This window comes from Excalfactoria chinensis, chromosome 4, assembly GCF_039878825.1.
Source record: "Excalfactoria chinensis isolate bCotChi1 chromosome 4, bCotChi1.hap2, whole genome shotgun sequence".
NCBI classification, from domain to species: Eukaryota; Metazoa; Chordata; class Aves; order Galliformes; family Phasianidae; genus Excalfactoria; species Excalfactoria chinensis.
Genome location: NC_092828.1, coordinates 63,275,724 through 63,303,359, shown reverse-complemented (window position 1 = coordinate 63,303,359; position 27,636 = coordinate 63,275,724). Strand labels below are relative to the sequence as shown.

General features: G+C 37.6%; 2 long non-coding RNA genes across 2 annotated transcripts; both read right to left on the bottom strand.

Annotated features, from left to right (window-relative positions):
* Positions 1 to 261: 261 nt before the first annotated feature.
* LOC140252165 (uncharacterized) lies at positions 262 to 16,137 on the bottom strand. Its single transcript, XR_011903555.1, has 4 exons — positions 16,051 to 16,137; positions 4,969 to 5,039; positions 2,761 to 2,827; positions 262 to 781 (listed from the first exon to the last, which is right to left on the bottom strand). It is a non-coding gene; the product is annotated as an uncharacterized lncRNA (long non-coding RNA).
* A 163-nt stretch (positions 16,138 to 16,300) lies between these two features.
* On the bottom strand, positions 16,301 to 24,262 carry LOC140251034 (uncharacterized). Its single transcript, XR_011903359.1, has 3 exons — positions 24,066 to 24,262; positions 18,969 to 20,356; positions 16,301 to 17,493 (listed from the first exon to the last, which is right to left on the bottom strand). It is a non-coding gene; the product is annotated as an uncharacterized lncRNA (long non-coding RNA).
* Between the last annotated feature and the right edge of the window lie 3,374 nt (positions 24,263 to 27,636).

The window sequence follows — 27,636 nt, the reverse complement described above, 5'->3', positions numbered from 1 at the left end:
AAACTTGGACCCAGCAGAATTTCTACCACATTTTACCGTGCACTTATGCATAACAATCCATCATTCCATCCTCCTGTTTATTATTTTCCTTACATCCCCCCTGAAATCCTTCATGAACTTCCCTAATCCAGCAATTAGCAGCTATCAGTTAACAACTCTTGTCAATACTCAGTTAATGCACTTTCCAGATTACTAGTAATGAAAAAAAAATCTCCTGAAATAATTGCATAGGTACTTTGAACCTTCCACTGGTAGTTGAGATCTTGACAAAGGAGAAAAGAGTACACTCCTAACCCCCCTAAGCCCCAACAACTTCTAACAATGTGTCTGCATGCAAAGAGCTGAACTTACTATCTTATATTGCAAAAAAAATCCACAATGCTTTGAAGATTTTTCTATATTATCCCTTGAGAAAACAATCAAAGCAAAATAATATAAGCTCACAGAGAATTGCTGAAAGAAACTTCTTTGTATCTGATTTCCACAACCCATTCCACAACCCACCACCCTGTTAGAATTAATCCTACTAATCAGTGCTCAGACCAGCAAAGGTGGCAGCAGTGGCATGAAGTGGCACCAAGCACTCAGAACTTAAAGTCCTTAGTGACAGCCCTTCCCACCATCTTGTGAAGGGTTTAGATGATGGAGGACAAAGCGTCCAGTGGCAAAATCTGAAGTGCTGTGATGCTACGCAGAAGATCCTCTCAGAGTATCTAAAGTCTGTTTTCCCCACTTGTTGATGGTCTTTATCAGAGAGTAGACAAACTCTTCACAAAGGTCCCTTAAAAAATATGTGATTGCAGCAACGTTATATTAGATAGCAGATATAAATTGACAGCTTCCCTGTTGCAGAGTTGTCAAGCAACTGGAGCAACCATTTAAGGATAAGGGCTTACATCAAGTTTACTATTGCTTATAAGAGTATGTATAGATGTTTGTCTTTGTCTTTTTTAATTGCTTGACATGAAGTATCAATGAAACCATTAACACAGATACTCAGCTTCTAGTTAAAAGGGTAGGCAAGTCTCTGGAAACACATTATTCTCAAGAAAAAAAAAACAACAAACAGTAATAATTCAACTGACCCAACACAAGTGGAGATATTTATATATTTAAACTGCAGCTTTTTGGAGATGTTTTCCTTGCTACACATCAGCAATAGCCTGACAGCAAGCCTTTGATTCACCAAGCCACTGAACAATGAAAGGAAAAGAAACAGCCTAGAGAATTGAGACTTACAATGTTAAGCATCCTTTGAAATAAGGTATTTTGTAAAACAGGGTCCCCATAACAGACTAATAATATTAATTTATAAAATAATTTGTAACTGGAGGAAAGAAGCATGAGTCAATATTTCTGCAATTGGGCTTTGTAACAAATAGTAATGTGCTTCACTGTTCTTCAAACGCTTCAAGGTGGAATTTTTCCATTCTATCAAGTTAATAGGAGGATTTCGAAAACACTGTGTACACTTTGATGATCACAGCATTTTTCAACTGGTCCTTAATCAAAAAAATTAAACTCAACATTTTAAAGAGTAACCCAGAAAGCATATGGACAAGCAGATGCACACTATTTAAAACAAAACCATACAATTCAACATGCACTCCAAAACTGTCAACAGCAAAGAGCTCCTGCAGAGGTGCTTGTCTAGAATCATAACAGACAGAGCTAGCAGGGACCTCAGTTGGCTATCCAGTCCATTCTATTACTCTTTGTGTTTTGCAGCTGTCTTTTGCTTGCTGAAAACTCTTTCATGTCACAGACATCCCTTTGACTATACCTGTCAGTCTGTCATTTATTGCAACAGCATGATGATGTTGGTTTACAGTCAGGCTTGTGGGTTGTAAACTTATGCCCTTTTCCACAAATATTTTATCAGTCCTCCTCCAAAAAGAGCTTGTGCAGTTTTGTTGTTTATTCATTTTACCACTGCTTAAACATAAGACTACATTTATCTGTATTACATTAACCCATTACTAATTGAATCTTGGTTTTTTTGTTTGTTTGTTGTTTTTAATTTTTTTTAATGTCAGCTTTCCAGGAATACATCAAATTTAAATACTGTCCTCTGGGCTTATAACCTTAATAGACATATTCTGTATTCTATTATTTATATCTTTCTTACAGTCCAAAATATGGTCCTCTTAGAACACACTACATACATATTTTTACACATATTCACAAACACACTGGCAGTAAATCACTGATCTCTTTGAGTATAGGTAATCAATGGGTTTTACACTGACTTTCTACTAGTTTCACCTAAACTAAACCCAGCCTACTTATGAAGATGTCACAAGAGGCATATGCCTCTTACTATATTCAAGATGAATGACTTCTATGGCTTTGTAACTCACAACAAATCCTGTTAATCTGTCAAAAGGAAATCAGCTTCTTTTTGACAAATCCTCGTCTCCTGGTACTGATTTCCCTGCAGCACTCCATATGCTTGCAAGTAGTTTAATCATTTGTAAGACTGAAGTTCAGTGGTTTAGTCTGAAGTTTCTTATCTTGGCTCCTCTTTCACTTTCGTATTTCCCCTATACCTGTATTCTGGTATTTCCACTTTATTCTGGAAGATAAACATCCTCAAATAGATAATGGCTGACAGTTCTGAGATGGCATCAGTCATTGCTTTCTGCTCTGCATGCCCAAACTATAACAATGTCAGCCTCTCCATTCCATGTGATTTATCATGCCTCATACTTTGATAACAGCCGCTGTCATAAAAATCAAAAGATATTTTTAAACTCTTACCTGAATTTACCAATATCAGTTTGCAATGAATTCTTCATTTTGCGGAAGATGACAAAATAGTGGCATGCTTTGAAGAAAAAAAAAATCTCTTCTGCTTAAAAATTACTTACTACTGCCAAATGCATTCATGCACATGTAATAAAACAGGTACTCAGACACTAAGATACAGAAGGCAAATGATAAAGTGACAAGAAAAAAAAGAAGGCAAAATAATTGGATAAGTCACATTAACTTTGATTGGCTTTGTCTTCCTGTTATTGGTGCATATCAAACATAAAATACAGCTCATCAGCGTTAACGTGAGTTATTAGAAACTAGAGAAAATTCCATACTTACTAGTTCGAATTAAAAAAAAAAAGTGTCCTTAAAAAAGTTACCCAGCTTGGTTTTAGCGGCACTCTCAAACTGCTGAGATACATAATGGATGAAGGAATATATATCTCAGCAATGAACATATGCAGAATTTATGAGTATATTTTGAAATTTCAGAAAGCTAATTTCAAAAGCAGATGGATAAATAAACAAATATAAAGGTACAGTCCACGCTTCCTGCACATCAAATTGTATCTTAACTTTAATTAGGATGAAGTATCTAATCAATGATAGAACTTAACCCCACCAGCAAGACCTTGTGTATTTCATTACCATTGAGAACTTCACAGAAATATGAGAATCCATGTATTGCTGATACCTTTTAATGTTAAGTTGTACGTAAAATGAGATTTCTAGTAAGACAAGAAGGGAAAATCTTCTGAGTTTTCTATGTTACTGTCACATCTACCTTCCCTTCATATCTTCTTTAAATGCCAACAGTAAATTATTACAAAAACAAAGCTGCCCCCACCCTAAAGATGCAATTAGAAGAAAGCATCAGTCTTTATTCACTGAACTACAGAGCTGTGCTCAGAAATGTGTGTAATGGAAGTAGATACAAAAGCCACAAGGAAATAAAATACCTCTCCACGTGTGAAACCACAAGCTTTGGCATCCTAGTAAAATAGGAAAGGCTTGTATAATCCAAATGACACTCCCAGGTTGTTGGCAGGTGAATGTCCATGGGCTAGAGATTTGGAGATCATTTTTGCCTTCCAACTCTTCAATAGTTGTGGAAGTAAATGAATCAGAAGATATTGCATACCAATACATGTATTGCCAATTAATCCCATAATACACTTCTGCATCTTTGAAAAGCTTCCCTGCTACAATTTCTCTACAACAGTTACTCAATGAAATGCCATGCCAATCCGTCATACTGTACACTTGGCAATTTCAGACTTGCCCGCTGCTGCCTTAACTCATGGCAGTACAATCACACTGAATAGCTACTGTCATCTTTCCCTCTACCACTGGTCTGACTTTGCTGCAGGGTTGGAGTCTCTCCCTTTTGGTTGTCTCTCAAGGACAGGTGGAAGTTTTCAGATAGGAGCCTGCTCAGGAATCTGATGATGTCTGTAGTGCAGGTGAAGTGATTCATACCAGGATGACTTATCTTCAAGAATCTAACACAATCTCCACAGATTCAAGAGAAGGTGCAACACTTACAGAAAAGTCTGGTCTTGAACTATAACATCTAAACGGCGAGCTCTTTTCTAGCCAGAGCAGATGGAGCAAAGGTGACATTTTGTTTACTTCCCAAATTAATCACAAGATTTGTTTTAGTAGTTGGAATTATCGAACAAAATTACTTAATTCTTATCTAAGGGAATCTAAGTTCAAAATGAATGTGAGTATTTTAGCTAAATGAGGTAAACAACAATTGAAAATGTTACAGCAAAAAATCAAATCAAATCTGTATTTTCATGAGCTCTACGGGCTCTCTTTCTTTTGTCTGAACAAGAAGAAATTAAATAAGGTCTAACAGCTTATGAAGCATGTGAAAGCCAAGCTAAAAACCTCTACGAACATAGCAGTTGACAGAACAACAAGTCCTTAGCTCTTTGGCATTAGCAAGCAGCAGTAAGGGTAAATGGAGGTAGTGTAGAGGAAGTGTGAAATGCCTTATGGCACAGTATTTTCATTCAGCATGATGCCCAACTCCACAAATGGCAATTCCACTAAAACAATGATTTTACTTCCTGAGGCATGTTTCTTCAAACATGGAAACTGCTTTATCATCATTTACACATTTTCTTCCTCCAAAATATGGGCTGAGTAAATATTCATAAACAGAGTATATAAATACAGAACAGTTCAAATGCTAACTCATACCTTGTCATAACAGCCTGAGATGGGTTTCCTTCTTCTGCCAGCAGAGATGGATGACAAGGAGGAATGGCTAACTAAAAGGTGAAGATTTAGGTTAGATGTTAGTTCCAACTGAAGCCATTCTGTGATTCTATGACTACACATACAGACAGACTGAAATACCAACAGCAACACTGACTGCATGTCAGTAACTACAGGTAGACACCTAACTCCCAAAATACCAGTTATATATGTACTAGGTGCTCCATCATGGCTGTTTTTGTTTCATTTTTAATAGCTTAATTTGAATAAAACATATAGGCACTGAAAAAAGTACTGCTTCTAATCATTATTTCCAGATTTCACATATAAATAATCCACATGTGACATTAACTACAAGAACCCCTAAATCAAACTTCAAGCCATGAAAAGGACATCACTTAAATCTGCGTAGATGATCACGAACAAAACGGTTTATAAACAATGACCTGGTAATCTCTGAATATGATACTTTCATAACACATACACAGAAATCCAGATTTATTTAAGTCCAGTGTTTTCCTCTGGTCTACTTCTAGAAGAAAGAAGAGTAAGAACAAACTGGTTTCAGCAAAATATAAGTCTACAGGAATCTTCACATTTTCTCAGAACTGAAGTTCAGTGATATTGCTTTTTGAAAATATAAAGTGTGGTTTTTACTGCTCATTTCCAGATAAGCTAATAAAAGAACTGCAGAAACACCAACAATTTCTGTTTCCAAAGCATTCCCAGGCCATGCCTGAATGAAAAGAAGAAAAAAAACCAAACAAGAACTATTACTTAGAGAGCTTTTCTCAAGAACTACATTGGAAATAGACATCTACAGTCATACACTATGTGTGTCCTTCAGTCTTGCATTTAAATTCTTCAATGTGTATCTCAACATATAAAGCAAACCAAAGTGATGGAAAAGGTTAGAAATCTGTATTTCTCAAGGGGAAAAAAATAATCTGTATCACATTAGGACTATTCTTAGCAACAAATACTGTGCCTTCACTACCCATGTATTATGCATAATCAGTATATACGTCCAGCCACAATCCATGCATCCCTTCAATAACATTCTTACAATTGAGATCCTCATCAGTAAGTGGCTAAGACAAAGCTGTCATTTCCTTATACTAACATGACACTTCTTCGGGTCAGCTTGTCACCCATATGTGCTTTGGGAGGTAAGGTGGAACACACAAGCTTCACAGCCAAACGAGTGGGTTTCAGACATCACCACATTTAAAAGCCAATGCAGACCTCTCTTTAAAGCAAGGTGAATGGAAGAGAAGTTCTTAGGGTAAACTATCAGAATTCTGTTCAACACCAGTAAGATGGAACTAGCCAGAAGTAAAAAAAATAAAAAAAAAAAAGCTTCTAAAATTATATACTGACTGTCTCTGGAAAGAACTCATGTGAATAAAGCAAGCTACACTAAACACAGATGGGTCTATGTGCCAAAAAGTAATTGTACAAGCACAGGAAATCAGTAAACAAATATTTTGTTAAGCGTAGGACGTAATGGTTCAGGGCAATAACCCTAAAGTGTATTACTAACATGAAATAACTTTTCTTCCATAGCTTGTCTTTTGTAGACAACCATTAGTAAATATTTTTTAACTCTATGTAAGAAACAGAATAGTAATTAGTCTGATTCAAAGCCTGTCTGAATTGGTAAAGCCGTAGAGGTGAAGGTTGTCTATGTAATTTGCTCTGCAACAGAAATACAGAATACTGATCCTTTTGTCTGTGACTATAGATTTATGGGGAAAGAAATGTTTTCTTTCTAACTATTATGGAACTAACATTTACTAAAGAAAAATATTTCAGGCTTTACTTCTGAGAAAATAGTATCTACACAACAGATTATGGTCAGGCCCCAAGACATCACTTCTATTAATAACAGGTACACAAAGACATAACAGATTTTGTCTAGTTCTGAGTACAAAGATTTGAGATCAATTCTTTGTGTGATTGTTTTTTCATCCAATTCTAGCTACAGAAAAATTATGAAAGAAGCAATTCAGGCTAACCGTTAATAGCTGATCTATTAAATCCTAGTCAATGCACTTTCACCATTAAGCCACAAAGGTTTATCCCTGAAATTGCTTCAGAGAAATCATTCAGGGAGTTATCTGATGTAATAGAGTGTGTTGAAATCATATTTTTAAGTACTGATATGACTTAAGAAGTTTACTGGAGACCTGTTTAAGTAATTTGAAATGCAGGGCATGACATGGAATAACCTATAGAGTGTAGTCACAATAAAATCTCGATCATCGGTATCAGTGAGTCCCTGTCAGTCACATCTGTCTCCAAATCCCATTGGACAGTTAATATTTGCTCAGATTCTCATATTTATGTGCTGGTTGCATTTGTTTTGATACCCAGCTGACAATCTGCATAGCATGACAGGCACAGGCAAGCACTGAGGAGCATCAGGGCTAAGATGAGGACTGACTGCATTACCATCTTAAATGGTCTGTCTGCTGAGTGCTGCGATTTCCTTCCTCCCTTACCTGTCACACTTCATTACCCAGTTCCCACAGCAGCCTGATGCTGCCGAGAACAGTGCTCAGCCCATTGCTTTGCATGACAGCTGCAGTTTCTCCCTCTTACAGCAGCAGGCTCTTTTTTTCCTTCCCTCCACATGTCCTAAACCTAGGGCATTCACCTGTATGTGTGCAGAGGTGCACGCAAACACAGCCGTTCATCGCAGCACTGAACAGATTGAGGCTGTGGGAGTCTGCTTGTTTTTAGCCCATTCTCCTCCAGCACTCTGAGAAGGGCTCCTAAGCAAGTGCACTGGAGAAAAACATGCTGTCCCAAACAGACAGGCTGCCCTACAGCCTGTGCACCTCCACACCACCCACAGGAACAGAAGAGATGGTCTCTCTATGTTCATAATTTATATGGTGACAGAAAAATTAAGCAGCACCTTAAAACAGATAATAGAGAACCTGATAGTTTAGCTACATGACCATTTAATCTTTTTGTTTTCAGTTTAAGATTCAGGAGTGGGAATAGCTTCTCTAAAGCACAAGCAATTTTGAGATTTCTAGAGCAAAGAGCTGGCTGCAGTGTTTCATGTTCAGATGAACACTCACAAATTCTTTACCTGACATTTTGCATAAAATTAAACCAAATATTTACTTTTCCTGCTCTTGTGTACCCTAAGTTTAATCTTTTGAGTTATGAACACTTGGTCAGATGGAAAGGGTGGGAAGGACAAACAAGGCAGTAATTCCCCAGGCACCCTCCCACTTCAAACACAATGCCAATAACGATGAATAAACACAGGAGTAAGCAACTTTATAAACAGAACAACTGTATTTTGGAAAGTGAATTATCATTCTCTGCAATTATTTAGACTGTTCCTCCTGACAGCAAGTAGTAGGTGTTTTCTTACATCCCTGTTTTTCTCCAAATAATATGCAGACACCAGAAGTAATAACTAGTGACACCTGGAACAGCCAACTACAGCTCCAGTCCCATGGCAGGAACTGCTCACAGCTCTGAAAAATCCCAATTCGACATGATTCTAAAGGGCTATATACTTGTCTTAGCCACTGCTACTAATCCATTGTTCTGAGTTTCAAATACCTGAATTTGTACTAACTGGGTTAATAAGCCCTTACACAGCAACGCTGCTATGTCACAGAGTATAAAATAATGCATGAGGAAAATGAGAATTTTGAAGTTAAAAGGTATTAGAACACCAGGTAAAAATTAACACACTGTAGAACAATATCCTGGATTTTAATAGTATGATTAAAATGTAAGCAACACATAAATGAACACAGTAAATTAAAAACACTGTCACAGATGGAAAGAAAAATAATCTACCATTTTCTTAGTTTTTTTTTTTTATTATTATTTATTTCCTGTCTACAAAGACAACCGAGAGTTTAACAATTCAATATATTTGCATCTTGCTAAAACTGAAAGCCATGCAATGGATTCATGCAATAAATGAGCAGCTAGCTTGCTTTCAACTATGGGCACAACTGGGCGAATTCTCTTATTTGATCATCAAAGACATACTAAAGAAAGTTCTCTAAATGTACTAGGTTTTGTTTTGAAACAAGGAATCCTCTATACCATATAATTCCATGTATTCAGGCACGTTTTCCCATTCTTTAGCACTTTATGAAACCTGTTTGATGCTGGCCCTGATGCTTGCAGAAAAAAAGAGACCCATGTACACGAAAAGTTACGTACTGTGTAAAAGTGAGTTTCCATCTAATAGTTAAGGCTTTATCCTATCTTCCATTCTATACAGTATTATTTTTCCTGTATGCAGAAAATACATATCAGAAAGAATCTGTAATGAATTAAGTGATAAGGTGAGATGCCTGGTTCAGTAAACTCATTAATTAGAATGAGATCCTGTTTTACCTTGATAAAGGTGTGCCCAGTGCAGACTCAGGTGAAGAAGGCACAACTGGACATCCCTTTGCCAAACTGAAGGGTTTACAGCACTATCAATTTATTTCAATCAAACCTATGAACTGAAGATACTATATAATGCATACCATACAAAAACAAACCAACAAACCATGTACACTTACTGATTACCCAACCAGAACCTACACATACTTCTTTCCATGATTATGGTCTTCATTAATTCCTTTGCTGTAGCCATATACACTTATGCACCAACACAGTCTTCCACAGGAATTTGATTTAAGTAGGAGGAAAAGTGGAATATAATCAAAAGATACAAGTACTTCATTCATTCAGGCTCATAGAGTTAATCTATATTCAGAGAAACTGCTTGATACAGTGCCATGAATACCTACTATAATGGCTCTGCATAACGATGGTTCCTTCAATAAATATGAGATGCGCAGTAACATCTACACCATAAAGAATGTTTTAGCCTTTGCCCTTCTATAGTTTATGAGTGCCATCCTTTAAGATCAAATAACAGTTACTGACTCTGAGTGGATTAAGGCTTCAGATTTTTTCAATATGAATGATAAAAACCTCGCTTTTTTTCTTCTACAGTGAAATGGTAAGATGCTGGTAAAAGCATAAATTATATTAAAATGGGACATTCTGCAAATAACAGCATCACAGAAAGGCAAGAAAATGATGCATTCATTCACTCATTCATTTATAAAATCTATAAACTGCAGATCCCTTCAGGGGACACTGGATATCATTTACAGTATGAATAGGAATGGCTTTCAGATAAGGAAATTAATCAGCAGGAGTTTTGTGATCTCTGAATTTTTTTAGATCTAGAAATCAATAGCCTGCAGCCATGCTTGTTTTGTGACCTCACCAGACACTGTAGGAGATATTAAATTAGAATTCAAGTCATTGCAAAAAGCAACATTCTAAAGAGCTGCTCAAAAATAAAGGCTCAAATTAAAATTTTACTATCAAATTTTAACCCAATTTGATTCATATACATTTTAAAGCCCTATACCGAAAACAAAGCACCTCTACAAGCTCTAGTCTCTGCCTCTTTCCAGTCAAATGGATATTCTTAGACCTAACATGAGATACCAAGCCCTACTGATCATCTTTCAGGCTCTAATGCAACTGCCAGGCATTTGCAGATGGTTCTCATTGTGTGTTCAAGCTGGGGCAGGGTGGGCTGGCTGCCACATGTCTCAGAGCTGCCTCTAGCTGGAGACCCTACAGCTTCTAGGTCTCTAGAAGATGCTACTGACATTCCAGAAAGTGAAAGGAGGGCACCGGAGTTTCTCCACCCCACAGTCAGAATGAACAATTTCAAAGAAAAAACATTTTCCAGCATCTCCGTAGAATTATCACAAAGGAAGATCCTGTGCTCTACCATCTTGTTATCAAACCAATAACTCAAGCTGTGTGCTCATGTACCTCATTCTGAGTGATCTCATTCATTTTTATTCCCTGAATGACTCACTTTTCACACTAATGTACTGCCCTGTCACTTTGGTCACTTGAAAGTATTGATTAGCACTACAACTGAAATTATAAAATACAGTCATTCACCCTAAAGGTCTAAAATTCATAGCATTTCAAGCAAGAATGAGATTAACTCTCCTCATTTTGAGACTTTTTCACACATTATGTTCAACATTGGGCCCTGGCAGGATGAGATATATCTGTTCTGCTGAAGATGCTGTCATTCAGATAATGAGACAGACGGCCAAAATTGCCACTTATGTCACTTAAATACCTGCTATCATTTTGCATTTTTAGACGCTGTTCCAAGACATAATAAGACCTAGTAAAGAATGATGCTATTCAGAGAAAAAGAAAACAAACAAATAGTCCCCAAAATGTAGAATTACTCTGCATTGTGGAGAACAACAAAACATATAAACACTAACCTGAAAAGACAAGGTTTTAAAATAAAAAGTGAAAAGAAGGAGTTTTGATTTTCAGAGGCTTTCACAGTAAAAATATTGGGCAGATTTTAGTGTAACTTATCAGACAAATTCATTTCTCAGAGGCTAATTTATTTCTTATGGCTAGCCAAATGTATCCCTAAGTAGAGTCTCATTTAAAAGCTAACTGAAAACCCAGGAGGAGTATGGCAAAATTGGTGAGGTAACTTGTTAAGATTCCCAAGCAGATGAAGTATTAAATTTGTATGAAGATATTTTCTGAAATTAACAATTAGCAAATCAGACAGATACCAAGAAATAGGCACAGCCACAGAGGAAAATAGAAAGATCACTGCACAGCATTTTTGTGTCTCAGAGACTTGGATTTTTATTGATATCTTCACTTTCAACAGCCACAAATGTGTCAGCAGCCCATAGAATTCAAATGAAGTGTTCCAGCTGCACAATCATCCTCAACACTACCTGGTCTCCCATCACAACCTGTGCAGTCTGAGTGCCCAGGAGCCATCTGGAAGGAGGTCTCTCTCTTCTCTACCTAAAGGGGTGCTAAGACAAGACAACAGTGGATTGTTGTTCCAAATAGGATCAATGCAAGAGGAATACAAACAAAAATAATTATGAAGGACAGCATGATTTCAAAAGAAAAGAAAAAAAAAAAAGGACACTAAGTCTGAAAATAAAAAAATAATAAAAACGCAGAAAATATTACTGCATTTGCTTTCAGCATCACTCATACTTCAATAACTGCAGATTACAGTGATGCATTAATTTTGTCCCTACTATTACTCACACTGCCTTCTAATAGAAGCAGTCCTCTTCTAGATTCAAAAAGTTACACTAAGCACTTGATTCTGTGACAATCCTAACAAAAGTCTGAACAACAGTTAATCATACAAACAAGTGAAGCATCGCATGCTGAATTAATACAAGACGATGAACATGAATATTTCTAGATATTCTTTTAGATGCACTGAGAGTCTGGCAGGTTTCTCTGAACAATTTGTGATGCTACTAGCAATGTCTGCTTGACAAGACTGTAAAATGACACAATCATGTAACTACACATTGCAGCGACTAGCACCATAAAATCATCAGTTGCTGTAAACCAGCAAGATTTGACAGAGTTCATGCAGGGTTATATCACCGTACAGCAGATGAAGAACCTGGCCTATGAGTTACAGTTGGCTCTCTGTTGCATTTATGATAGCAAACACTGATAGAAAATTTGCCTGTGATAAACTGTGCAAGCTAAAGGAAGTCAGTATGAAAACTTTAACAGGAATATCTGAACCTATGCTGATTTAATACAAAAAAAGACGTGTATTACAACATCCTCTCCATTTCCTAGAGTATCCACATTGGAAAACTGTAATTCACACACTTACTTTGTTTCCATGACAGGCTCAGAGCCAAGAAAACAGATGAGCTTCTTTAGAAAGAGAGCTGCATGTAAATTCCTAGGTATACTTGAGACGACCTGCAATATTTTTCCTAGGTGGAGAAGTATTATCACTCCTAATGGCCTGCGTTACTCTGCTAAACCCTGACGTCCCTTCCTGTCTCCTGAATATTCAGCTCAGTTCTTGCAGCTAAGAAAACTGCACAGTCGCAAGGAATAGCAGTAGTAACAAACGCAATCAGTCACTGACAGGATGATGACTTACAAAGTAGATTTTCTCTCAGCTTGTCTGACTAACAAACACTAAAAGTGACTGCATAGTAAGGTCAGGCACATTACTGACAACCCCATCTATATGCAGACATGCACACATAGTCTATGAAAGCCTTCAGAAAAGCTCCTGAAAGTATAAACTCTCCCAAAACTATTTCAGAAAGCTGGCAGGCTTAAATATATTTACTTCCCCATATTTCGCAGAGGCTCCAGCCAAAGTCTTGGGCACACATCTTTAAATTACCAGGGAATTTATTTTATATCTCACAATCAAGCCAGTTCCTTAACACAAATTATTATAATGAGTTTAAAGTCACGCATACATGACAGTCTAGAAATGTGTAGTATGCCCAGCGTACAACATATATGCTGTAACTCCAGCAAAGCACAATCCCTTCCTTTACCAGGTGCTCTGTGAATGCACTGAAATGTTTTTACTTAGGTGTCCAACCTAAGACTGTAGCAGCTCAACAGACACCTGTTTCAGTAGGCTACTTCTTATTTTGTTATTCATCCAGTTAGTGAAGCAATAACTGAGAGCACACCCTTTTAATCTGACCATTCATTCTGGACATTTTTTTTTTTACTGTGAGGAATCTTCAACCACAAAAAACACCACGGCACCCCAAGTGTCTGGATGATAGGAGTGGCAAAGACATCAGCAGATATTGGTCAAGGAACTAACTGGGATCATGAGGATCTATATTATGCACTGGCATACTCTTTGACACAACTGAGGAGCTTCTATCCATAGTGTTTGCTGAAGATGTGCTGCTGATGGTATACATGAAACTGGAGATCAAACTGATCATCACTGATACCTGCTGAGAGATACAGTTATTCCAGCTCTCAGACACAAACACCCTGGTAATCCAGGAAATGAGAGGAAGACTGAGCATAGAAATAACCTCACTGTGACAACGGAACACTTCAAAAATATTTCAGAAGCCACTGAAGTTGTTAATGTGTTAGCATATCTCCAATTCCTTTTCTATTGGAAAAAAAAAAAAATATATATATATATAGTATTAATATTTGAAAATTAGTATTGATTGGGAAAAGAGGGATGTGATCTCTCAACTTAGTATTCATGTCATAGCTAATGGATCCCAGTGAAACAATGCATTTCACAATATTATGATTCCTCGCTCCTCATGAATAAGGTGCAGTACACTCCTGCTGTTAACTGTCTTTGCAGAGAGTTCTTTATTTCTTGCCACCTTACTCTTCCTCCATCATCACTGCTATTCTGTGTATTTCTGAAAACTGGTACAACAGCGTCCAATTAACATCCATGGTTTTCTAGTACAAATGAGGAACTCGTTATAACAAGTCCCACAGAAAACAAAGCTTAAAGCAAAGCTGTTCTACACTGTTACCTAAAGACAAGGTTCAGGCATAAACTTTTATGTGCTTCAGCCTGCATCCTTCAGGAGTCACTAGGGCTAGATATGGAAGTGAGATGCTATAAATCCAAGGCGTAGATGCGAAAAAAGGAACATATTTCCAATGCTTACTCCAACACCCCTCTCAAAGAAAATAACTGCCAAATTTGATTACACTAGTGGAGTCATTTCTAACATGGAAACAGACCACACTTCACAGATGGCAAGGTATAAGAGCATCGTTCAGTGAGAGACAGTGTCTGAGTAGGGACAGATTTCATGGCTGAACGTGTTGGGAGGAACAGCCGGCTTGAGCATTCAGTGCAAGGGAATCTCTCTGTTTTGTCAGCTGATACACTCTAATTAACTTTTTTTTCCTCCACCCATTTTTTTAATGTATCTCAGCCAAATGAAATATCCAAGTTACATACAGTATAAGCAGGAATATTCTGACTAGCTGATCCACAACGGAGGACTCCGAGTGTGTAAATTATTCAACTGGTAATGAAAAACAATCACATTTTGCAGGATAAAGAGACCAGTCCTTTGAGTAACATGAAGTAGCAAGTGACCTCCTGATCCCACATTCCTATTCAGTAAGTGACCAAAAATCTTATGGTCTTTATGTTGAGGTTTCCTTTTATACAAACTGCTGTCACCTACTAAAGTAGGTAGCTTTTTCCACTTATTATTTTCATATTTATCAACACTGAAAGAATCTCTGCTCTCCATGAAAGCATCAAGACTTCATGAAGAGAACTGATAAAGAATATGTATTCATATATATATATATAGTCCCTACAATTCACATCAAGCTGTGCAAGATCTTACTACCTGCAAATAAATCAGAACTTAGTTAAAACTCCTATCATCGGGAAATTTATTTCCAGTGGAAGGGTAGGTATTAAGCATAGCTCATTAAATATAAATCTATAGTTCTTCAAACTCTTTACTTAACCTATTCTTTCAAAACATTATTTTTGAGAGCACTCAATAGAAAGCTGAAGGACCACCTGCAAACTTAAGTACTTTGAGAAGCCACACATGTGCAATCAGAACTGAAACTATGCATGAGAATGACAACAGTTTCATCATATTTATTTTGCATCCTATGCTTCTGTGAGGCTGTCACTAGCAAACAGTGCCAGAATTTCTCCCAATAGTTCTGGTTTGACAGAATTCCCATAAATTTCAAAGGAATTTTGAATGAACAAAAACACAGACAATACTGAATTTGTAGAAATTTGGCCATATTCCATTTATTGCAGGATCTGCAGAGTTTTGTTAAGCAATGTGTTTTTTGACTCCTAATTAAACTACTTGATTTTTTGTCGTTTTAAACACTCAGCCTCAGTGAAAACATGTAAACGTTTTTATGTATTTAACATGCAAATATGCTTTGTGTAAAATTCAGACAACAAATTACAGATCTCTTGGAACATACACTTTGCATGCACCTTTTCCTCTCAAAGTATTACACATGCAAAAAAACCCCAAACAAACCCAAGAACGAACAAACAAACAACAACAAAAATAAACCCTGAAACAGACTGAATCTCACCATGTGGACTGCTAGGAAAAGACCATAAAGAAAGGCAATGGCAGATAGCCAGTTCTAAATTACCCAAAAAAGGCAATGGTCACAACCAAATTAAAGAAAGAAAGTTTTTCTTACCCATTCTGAATATCAGGGTCCCCAGAGCACTCCAAAAAGAAGAACCTCCAGGTAGACTCCCTTTCCTTGTGGCAGCCAGCCCTTAAGTGAGACTTAGGGAGGAGAGGAACCAGCTTCCACCCCATCTGGTCACACAAGTGAATTCCTTCACCTGTGCTCCCAGCTGGCTGTGTCCCTTCTCAAGGTTCAATCATTGGTTCAGGCTGTAACTTAGCAATTTTCAAACGAAGACAAAATGACAGAGATGATTCCAACTTTGTTTTATAGCATTTAATAAAATTGTCTGTACACATTCACTTGAAGTTGCCAGTGCTATTTTACAATTAGTCAAACAACAGTGTCAGAATAGTCAATCGGGTGCATTTTGTTAAAGCCCTCACCAGTTTTCTCTATCCTTACTTTTTTTCCTGACAAGATTCTAAAACTCATGTAGGAAGTCTGAGCAGCTCTAATTTTCACACATCCTCTCTTTCCACATTATTCAAATACATTTTCTTCCCCTAAGATTGCCTTTGTTAATTACTTTTAGCCACATTATTTAGTCTATCAGACTGCCTTAATTTGTTGCTACTATATTTCAGTAGGTGCCTACATGACCCCATAAGATATCTCTTCTACAGAAGTCTCTGGCCAACATAGATGCTTGATGTTCTGACACCTGCATTGCAGCATTACATGAGATGATGCATAGAAAGTATTTTGTTATAGATCAACACCAGATGCCACAGAATTAATACCAGGTATAACGTGAAGATGTAATATGCAGAGGTCAGAAATCTCAGCTAAAGCACAGTATTATCTTCATTGTATTGTATCACTGTTAAGTCAGCAAAGGGCTTAGTCTGAGAACTGTTCAACAGAGCTTAACAGTTGGAATTTACTCTTTAAATATAAATAATTTTAGAGATAAAAGGGATCAAAACTGCTTTGCCATTAGATATGGCACAGAACAAAAACAAAATGAAGATATCATCAATCAAAGGTAAAACACCTGTCATATAAATGCACATATTCTCAATTAGTGTGTCAGTCAGTGCTATCAAAGAAAAATGTTACTCTTCCTCATCAGCCATAAAATTATTCTGGCATCACATTTGGCTTAAGAACAAAATACATTCTGTTCATTTTCACCTTGTTTTTGTTCTCATAAGCATTACTTCCGGACCATATTCCTTATATCAGCAGTGATTCCAGTCAAAATCGAGCACTTAATAGGGTTTAAAAAGGTAGAACTCCAATATTAAACCTAATAAAGCTATTCCCTGCGATATATAACTCCCACATGAGTACAGTTCCCAGATCAGTTCCTTCCCATTAACTCCATAAAGCAACTTTAAATTTTCAGTTTCCGTTGTCACCAGACACTTCATTTCCTCTCTCCTTCCAGGGCTAGGGGAGAAGCAGTCATGGGTTTCTCACACATCCACCATCTTTTCAGTCGACCTTGTAAAAGAAGAGAAGAAATGAGGTGTTCTTCATCTCAAATGGAAAGGTGGACAGAAAGGCTGGAGGAAAAGAGAAAGAAAGAGAACTACCTCAATTGTTCCACTTTCTACTCCCTAAGGACAGAATGTAGAGACAGAAAAAATGTTACCTCCTAAAGGAGCAATTAGGAGCAGATCGAAGGGTACATCAGGTGGAACAGTCAGCCTTCCAGGAAGGGTTCACCTTTGAAGCATGCACTACTTCACCCACCTACATGCTTTTAGTATGTATTATTTGTCATTCTGAAGCCTGGCACATACCTGGGCACTAATACTGACTTTCAGCCTCACTTTTCTTCCAGCAAAAAGAGAGGGAAAACAAATAAAAAGAAGAAAAACCAAAAAGCATCAAAAGTAAAGATGCCAGATGCAGCTTAGGAAAATGTGCTGAAGTTATTTAAGTCATTAGGCATGAATAGAGAAGAAATATCTCAAGTCATTACTCATTAGTACCAGTAAATACATTATTCAGTATTATTTTCCAAGTGAACTGAGGTGAAACCTACGTAATAAAGAACTAATTGACAGAGGTGTAGATGTACAAAGCAGCTAAGCTCAGAGAAAAGCTTGCTGAAGAGGCTAAATACCACTGATGTAGAAGTTAAGAGCTAGGAGTGCACCATGTTTGCTCTGGGGGCCTGCTTTTGTTGTCTCATGCTCCCAAAGCTCATCTTGAAGTCTGCAGGCACATAGGGCATTCCAAATCTCAGCAACTCACTGTCAGCTCTCTCCTGAGGAAAGCTACACAGGGACAGAGGAGACCAGCTTGCCAAACAAGAGAATGCACAACAACCTGAGCAGGACAGGCCTTTCTTCCATGGAGGCTGTCTGAGAGGAAGGGGATCCAGTGGCAACAGTAGGCTCAGATGGGAATGGTGGCTCAGCTGCATGCTATCTAGGACCTCTGCACTCTTGCATAGTGACTACCTTGCATTTTTCTACACCCTTCCATATTCCCAACATTAGTGGAGTCCTATCCTGTGTCCCAGGAATGTGGAAAATGGAAGGGACAAAAAATACTTGCCAAAAATGGACTGTATTTTGAGGCACAGATTAAGTCATTTGATGACTTCTAGAGGTTCCCTACAACTTCAACCATTCTGTGATATGGACATGCAGAGTCTGTACAGTAAAGGTACACAGAACTTGTGTGTTCTGAGAGGGCAGAGTCTGTTCTGTCTTACTCAAAGAACAGGCCCCATGGTCCCTTCTATTAAAGCAGATTTTTCTTGAAGTGGAGGCTTTCATATGAAGAACAAGCTCACAGGACACATGGAATTCTAAACCCAGGGTACTAAATGCCACCCAAAGAGCACACAGCAATAGGAGAGAGAGAGTACTTAAGACCACTTGCATTCTGAGGTTAGAGAAGTGAGGAGGAAAGGGTGCTTCAAAAATCCCTTCCTCTGCTTCACAAGAGTGCTTTCTTGTTACCTTGGTGACTTCCTCAGGGCAATCCATGGTTTCGGGCCCAGCTCCTAGGACACTGAGGTTTCAAATGGTCTAAAGATGCTGAATGGATCTGTCAAGCACAACTGGTGGCCCTGCGCTGTTTTACAGAAAAATATCTACTAAATCACACAAATACTTCTGAGTATCAAAAGAATTAATTGTAACATGTCATTTACTATGGCCTATTTCTTTTTCTTTTTTTTTTTTTTTAGACTTTTTCATAGCACATATGAAAATGAAAAAATGCCAATTTCATGTACTTCACAATACCTTATAATTCAAAAATGAACTGCAAATGTAATATAATTTAATGTAATTGTGACAAATTGCACTGCAAATGCATTGAAATTAAATAATTACAGCTAAATGTCATATGATGACACACATTTCTCATCTCAAATTTATACCATACTTCTTCAGCATCCTATTGTAATAACACAGAAGGGTTTTTTTTTGTTTATGTTTTGGTTTATTTGTTTTTTAACCAAAATATTTAACTATTCACTTTGATTTATCTTCTGGTTTAAAATTATTGATTCATAAATAAATAAATAAATAAATAAATAAAGGTCACTGAAGCAACAATTTCAAAGGGTCATTGAGTTCATGTGTTATTCACAGAAGTTAAACCCAGACTGTCAGAAACACACTTCCCTTCCCAGTATAAATATCTCTGTAAAATGGGTATATCGTTAAGGAAGCAATATTACCTTTGTAGAACTTCTGGAAATCTACATTTGAATGGGAAATTATCAACATGCTAAAAAAACTAACGAATTTTACTATGCACAAAGCAAATGTTCAAGTAATCACAAAATAGCCCTTGAGAACTGGAGTGGAATGTAGACAATAACAGCAAGAGGAACAATGGTCACATTGTGTACTGCTGTATAAACCATGGCACAATCTTTCCTGCTTGTATCCGGTGAGTTGTTGAAAATACAGACTTATTTTCTGAGCACTGTACTTCATTTTAATAGCTGTACAATGTAGCTCATTTTGTATACTATATGCAATTCTGAAAGAGATTTAATTTGCTTTTCAGTGTTTATGGTTCAGATTTATATTTCTGTCGACTACCTACTAAAAATCATGCAAAATATAAACTTCTTGTTTTCATTCAAAAATTCATCCTCAGCTGAATAAAAATAATAGAAGAAAAACAGAAGAAAAAAGACATTCTGATACAGTGCTTTGCTAAGAACAAGGACATTATTCAAAATGTTTTCTGCCCACTTCTTTGTGGTGCTATGTATGAGAAGATAGGCTGTAAGCTTTATCCCTGTACACAGCATGCATGTCTGTCCTCCTGTCAGTAAGCAGTCCGTCAAAAAGGATTAGGAGGTGAGGTCCTCTTGCTCGTGCAGAACCTGTTTTATGAAGGTGAGATCTGTTTGAATACATGTTCAACAGTAAATACATGTATACACATGGTTTCTGAGACAGCATAAATACATACTGAATTGTGATTATCTCAATCATTTAGTATCATCCATAATTTCAACTACTGGAAATGAAGCATATACAAATGGCTGATTTGGACAGTCACAGAATCACAGAATTGTAGGTGTTGGAAGGGACCTCTAGAGATCATCGAGTCCAACCCCCCTGCCAAAGCAGGTTCCTGGCTTTAAGTCTGGGGAGATTTTTTTCTTGGCTGGCTACTTCAGATAGACTGGATAATCCACATACATTAGTAGAAACATAATTTTTAAAATTTAAATAGTACTGTTGGCACTTTTCACTAATTAAACTTAGAATCATAGTCATAGAATCCTTAGAGTTGGAAGGGACCTTTAAAAGTCATCTAGTCCTACTTGCCTGCAATGAACAGGGACATCCACAGCTAGATCACAGAATCACAGAATGGCTAGGGTTGGAAGGGACCTCAAGGATCATCAAGCTCCAACCCCCCCCACCACAGGCAGGGCAGCCAACCTCCATATTTAATACTAGAGCAGGATGCCCAGGGCCTCATCCAATCTGGCCTTGAACACCTCCAGGGATGGGGCATCTACAGCCTATCTGGGCAGCCTGTGCCAGCACCTCACCACTCTCTCTGTAAAGAACTTCTGCCTGATATCTAACCTAAATCTTCCCTCCTTCAACTTAAAACCATTTCCCCTTGTTCTGCTATTATCTACACTTTCAAAGAGTTGACTCCCCTCCCATTTGTAGCCTCCTGTTAGGTACAGGAAGGCCGCACTGAGGTCACCCCGCAGCCTTCTTTCCTCCAGGCTGAACAATCCCAGCTTCCTCAGTCTGTCTTTGTAGGGGAGGTGCTCCAGCCCTCTGATCATCTTTGTGGCCCCCCTCTGAACCCTCTCCAACAGCTCCCTGTCTTTCCTGTACTGGGGGCTCCATACCTGGACACAGTACTCCAGATGGGGTCTCACGAGGGCAGGGTAGAGAGGGACAATCACCTCCCTGTCCCTGCTGGCCACCCCTCTTCTGATGGAGCCCAGGATACCATTTGCTTTCCAAGCTACAAGAGCACACTGATGGCTCATGTAAAGATTGTCACCCATCAAGACCCCCAGGTCCTTCTCTGCAAGGCTAATCTCAAGGACTGTTTCTTCTAGACTGTAGAAATGCCTGGGATTCCTCCGGCCCCAGTAATAGCACTGTTAAAGGGAAATGACTTATCACCTATACAGAAGCGGAGATTCAATAACAATCTTTTGAAACTTCACAGAAAGATGAGGGCATTCTGATGTCTACTCTGGTCTATGCTTAAATCAAAATATCAAAAGTAATATTCTCACTGTATTCCATATAACACTGCTGGTCCAGTTATTTGTGATATAAAAAATTACTTTATAAGGAGATAACACAAAAAACAGAACAAGCATATCATGGTTACTGCTGTTCTGGCTCAGAAGCTGAGGCACGACTGCATTTTGCATTAACCAAAATGCACAACAAACTTGTCCAATAAGCCATAAAAGAAGGAACTGCATCAATCTGTCTTCATAGTCAAATGGAAATATACTGATGTTTGCAAGGTTATGACTGCATAAATAGACCACCAGTGCAAACCACAGAATAGGATGGAACAATATCCTTGCACAGCTCATTTGAGGAAGACTACAGAAATCTAAGCTAAGTTTCTTAGCTTTCTTCACATTATTTGCCATCATCCTTGATAAAAGCCTTTAACTAAGTACTGTCCCTAAGTGCAACATGAAATGAAATACAGGTATATCTGAAAAATGAAGCTGTAAATCCAGTTCAAGAAGCAGAAGGCTTAGGTAAAGTTTACTACTACAGTAACTGTTTTCATTCCTGAGTTTAATGGTAATACTCTGAAGCATTTGAAAAACGGCCTGGGTTTCAAAAGGCAGATGTCTTTGACAAAAGTTTTCAAATGCATAGGCTATGTTTTCAGTCTTCATTCAATTCATATTGATCATCTCCTGTTCTTTAATATAATGCTCAGTGTCACAGGCTAGGGCAGTATTTTGCACTGCCTTTGCTCCAAACACGAAAGTCAGCAGACATTTCCTGAAATGTATGGGCCAATTACAGAAGGGCTGTTTTTCCTGCACCACAGGTACATGGTGTTTTGCTATCTGGGTTACCTCTTTGTAGAAAACTTCTTCAAACTTCTCTGAAAAGACAGCACTTTCTAGCAGATCAGAAATTTGTATATCAAGTCATGTTTCTTATGGCAGAAGGACTATCACAACACCTCAGGAGTTATTTAACATTTCCTGAGTAAAATTTTAAATAGGATTTAATACCAGACTCATACTACAGAGTTTAGCTTTCAGAAATATAGATAATATGACAATCCAATAAATAAATCATCACAGTGCACAAACAATCCATACACCATCACTATATCTTGAAACATTCATCAGGTCAGTACAGACCCTCTGACTCCCTCATTTTACTCAGAGAATCTTAACATCCAGCAAATATATTCAATATGAATGTCCCTAAGCAATGTGACTAACCAAAAGGCTTATTCCATTAGAAATCTACACTGAAAGCCTATAACAAATCACTGCAAATGACCTTTTTCTAAACTGTTATTTTACTCATAGTAACTAAGAAGGAAGCATATTGTTATAGCCTTTATTACATTTTACTTTCTTCTTTTGGAAATGTTGCAATATTCTCCAATAATTACACGGATAAATTTTTCAGATGAAAAACCAGTCCTGGAATATTTTAATGCCACTATAAAACAAGACAGGAATTAATCTTAAGAATGTTCAAATGTTCCACAAATAAATTATCTATGGAAGGTTCCAATTTAAAATTGAGACATTTAGATTTATTTCTATTAACTTTCATTGGTTTTTCACTCTGCTTTATAACGTAGCCACTAAAAGAAGAGACAGGTAGGTAGTGACCATGAAACAGCTCTCAAACTAATGAAAGCCTGCTTTGCCTTCCAATCCGCATGCTGTTTCCCTCAGATACACATGAAGTAATTTGAGTTAAAAAGTCAAACAAGTAAATTATTGGCTATTTTTAATCATTGTCTAAGAATGGCTGGGTTAATGCATTCACGATCAAAAAGTGATTCTACTAAACACTTCCGAGTAATGTGCAATATAACTGACCCATATGGCAATTCTGCATGGCAATTTTTCTTTGATATATGAACCCATTTCAAGTTTACAATCACCTTAATTATTTCACCATTATCCCTGTTTATAGTGACTCTTTTGTACATTTATGAAGGAACACACCACTGGTCTGACTGTCCTAGCGTTTCATCAAATTTATTATTGAATTCCTAACCCTCTAGCAAGCAGATCTTTGGCTGATGTAGCTAGCTAAATCATTGGCAATCCGAATGTCAGGCATAATTAGGCTAGATAAAACACAAGGACCTTCCCCTGGAAAAATAACATCATAATTATCTGTTTGCCAACACACCCCAAGGCATCAGAGCAGAGAGGTGGTTTGCATGTTCTGTTAGATTACAAAACTGAAGAGATGGAAACAGATCAGCGTATTTTAGATTTCCAGTTTTGATATTGGAGGGATATTAGTGCAAACACTTTTTAAAAGAGAAATTTATCCTTTTTTCCTCTTCAAAATAAGACTTATGTTGAGACTCACCTCTCTCTGGTGTCCCCTGGCCTGTAAATCTTCAAACAAGAGATTTCTCCAGCTCTGACCAGGACCTGCCTGAACTTGTCCATCTGTTTTCCTCAGCAAGCTTTGAGACAAAGGTGCAAAATACAAATAATTTCTTATCATACATCATATAGATGTATTTATATTCTATGTTAAATGGTGTAACGTGTCTGCTAGCGTTTGAGCCAGAAGGGCATAAGAGAGCAGGTAGACTCTAGATACGAAACAGAAACTGGGTAAAGTCCAGAAAAAGCATAAAGGCAACAAAATAAGTGTAAGGAAAAAAAAAAAAAAAAGAAAAAAGAAAAAAGCAGAATATAGATGTTTAGAACATGTAGAAAGGATTCTGGGTGAAAAAAAACTAATTTCACCAATAAAAGGATAATAGCTGCATTTCCAGTTATGAAATTAAGTTGAATTCCCACTTAGTACTGCAAATCCAGCTTGGATTCCTTTGGAATAAGTTATTATAAACTCCTGAAAAACACAGCAAACGGATAGTTACTATCATAGAAACACATTTGTAGCCTGAGCTCATTTCTAATTGAACAAGCATGCCCAAAATAGTGCAAAAGTGAAAGCCTGTTTGTCCTGATCTGCACAGATGAAGTGCTGAGCTTCAGAGATGCAAATTTTTCTCAGTGTGATTTGCTGACACCTGATGGATTCTCTCCCCATGAGAATGAGGATTTGCATATGAGAAACGCTAGGACAGGGAAACCTGAGTGTGAGTCCACGCACTCTCTCCCCCTCCAAACTCTCCCAAAGCAGAAGCAGTGCTGGATCAGCTGCAAGCAGCTTCAGGCCAGCCTAACAAAGTCTGACACAGCACTTGCAGCCTGTTCTGTCTGCAGCACAAAACCTGCCTTCGGGGAGGATTTTTAAAGGCTGTAGAAGCCCAGCAGGAGTTAAGGCTTTTGTTCAGGAAGGCATTTCAGCACATACTAACTCTCATGGAATTCAGCACAGTCTTGCGCTGGGCCTTTTAACAAATCGGGTGGGATTAAAAACGTCCTCAAAATTAAGACTGTGACTTAAGAACATCACTGCAGCAAGGCCTTAACTTTTGTGAATAATCCTACCTACATTCAAGAAATGCCCACAGTCCCTAAAATATGCTTACTCTGAATATTAAAGGATTTCTTAGTACCAGATTAAAAAGGAAATAGGCATGAATTATTTATTTCAAATATTAAAGTATTCATAAACCTCTGGAGCCACCCAGCTAAGCAGTAAGAATTCTCTACATAAATAATTTACAGTTTAGAAATTGTTACAAAATGCATGATGACTTGTTTGTGTGAAACCTGATGGGGGGTCATTGTTAGGATGGCATAACTGACAGCTATTACCTACACAGTGGAAACAGCTATTTAACAACTTTCATATACTCACAACTTTGAAAATGTTCAAATATGAATAGCCCCATAACCAAAAATACCCCTGGTTTTCTTTACATATCCGTCTGCATACATGTAAAAGTGCACGCTTCTATCTATATATAAACATGTACTTATATGTAACTATGCAGGTAGGCCATTTGGCCTGCTAGAATACTCTGACATGATTGATACTCTGAATCATTGTTACTATTGTCCTCCTTGCTACAAGGCTCTCTTGGATATTGAGCCTCTTGCCTGTTGTTGTCTTTAATTTCCAAAATATGTATGTCTAGAATCCCCTTAGGACATGCTTTTTATCTTCCTCCGCAAATGTGGAAATAACTTCAAAGTTCTGTTAGTAATTTATATATAGCATTATGGACTGGGGTCAGTTTGCAACTGAATTCCTGTGGCAAGAATAAGATGAGCTGATGGAAAGGACAGTTTAATATAAAATGCCTCCTTGCTCAAAAGTTCACACCAAGGCAGGTTCTGCATGCCTTGTTCATACACACAGTTCTCTTTGAAATCAGAGCTCTCATTGCTTTGCGGTATTTACAGTCATTCACACCAAGGTGGATAAATGTTGAAGATACAAGACCTCTAACCTAGCAGCAATTTATCACAACCGCACTCACTGAACCTCCAATCAGACATGGTTGAGTGGAGACAGTTTCCAGTTATAATGAGACAGCAGTGTAAGAGCAGCCCCAAAGCAAAGTTCACCAGATGCCTGTGAGGCATACCAACTGACACATACTCTCAGTGTCTAGATCTGGTGTGACATCCACCACAGGAAGTGCCTTGCATACTGGGGTGTTTCTCCATAGCATGGATTTGGCCCCTGAAAGTTTAGTTTGTCCACTCAATTTCTTGCAGCCAAACTGCATGACAGACTACTGAAAAAACAAGACAGAAAGGCTTCTGTAGCAAAAGGCCCCATTGCTGTCTGAGGGAAATGCAGATCAGACCCACTGGCATGGTGACTTCAGACTATCTGTAATAAGGACGAAACCTGGTCTCTGTAATGCTCCTGCCTGCTTGGCTACCCCTGGAGTCAACCATCACATGCATAAATAGCAGCATCAGGATTTTGTTAAATCTTTGTATTTTGTGCTTCAAGCCCTAAAAACAGCCTTTTCACAAGGCATTTTTGTAGATTAAACTTAATTCAGTGTGTCCTAGCTGGCTCACTGTCTCTCTAACTCCTGTAGTGGTCAAAATGTAATTAGGAGCAGTTAAGTTTCTCCTGCAATCTTCTCCAGAAATATTTTTTGAGCTATACAAAAATGTTTTAATTGCATTCCTAAACATATACTAGGATATCTAAATTGGCTTGACAGAGCTAAAAGTTATGTCACCTGTTTTAAAGGGTTAAATAAGTTATTCAAAGAAAGCACTTCCAAAATTTTAACCTGTTTCTTCTTTCCTGCCTTCTGTTTTTAAGTATTCCTCTCACCAGTATTTTTTCTCCTTGGTGGCTACTGAAAACCTAGGGGAAAAAAAAAAGAAAGATAGAATCATACAACTATTCTGTACTAATACAAGAATTTGGTTATCAATCATACATGTGTGCTCTAGAGTAAGACTTATGTATACATTTATATATTGGCCCAGACAAGTCTGTGAATGGGCTAAGTACAATGAAGGACGCTACAAATGTGGGCAAAGGAGTACATATATACACAGAGGCAGCTGTTCGAAAACTTGACACAAAAGGCTTCTATTTATATGTCTTGTAAACAGTCATTTTCTTGAATAATCAAGATGATCATCAATGATAATTCCCCTAATGATAATAATTTTTAAAGGTAAAAATCTAAATAGTGATTCAGTTGTATAAAACTCAGATTTAAAATTGTAATTAATGCTGTGTGACATGATAGGCAGATATTCATCATGAGATTCTCACAAGAGCATGAGAGTCTCCCATGCCACAAAACAAACCATAGAAATACTAACATGCAAAAGAATCCTAGAGGGAGAATTATTAAAACTCATCCATAAATTTCATGTCTTCAGCATAGTTAAGTCCTATCCTCTTACATTAATGCTGTTCTCTCTGATTTGCACTGCTTCTAACTGGGAGTGTCTCCAGCTTATCATTCCAGAGATACGAAATGCAAAAGAACAATTAAAAAACAGCTGCTGTTTAGCATTTGCTATAAAAC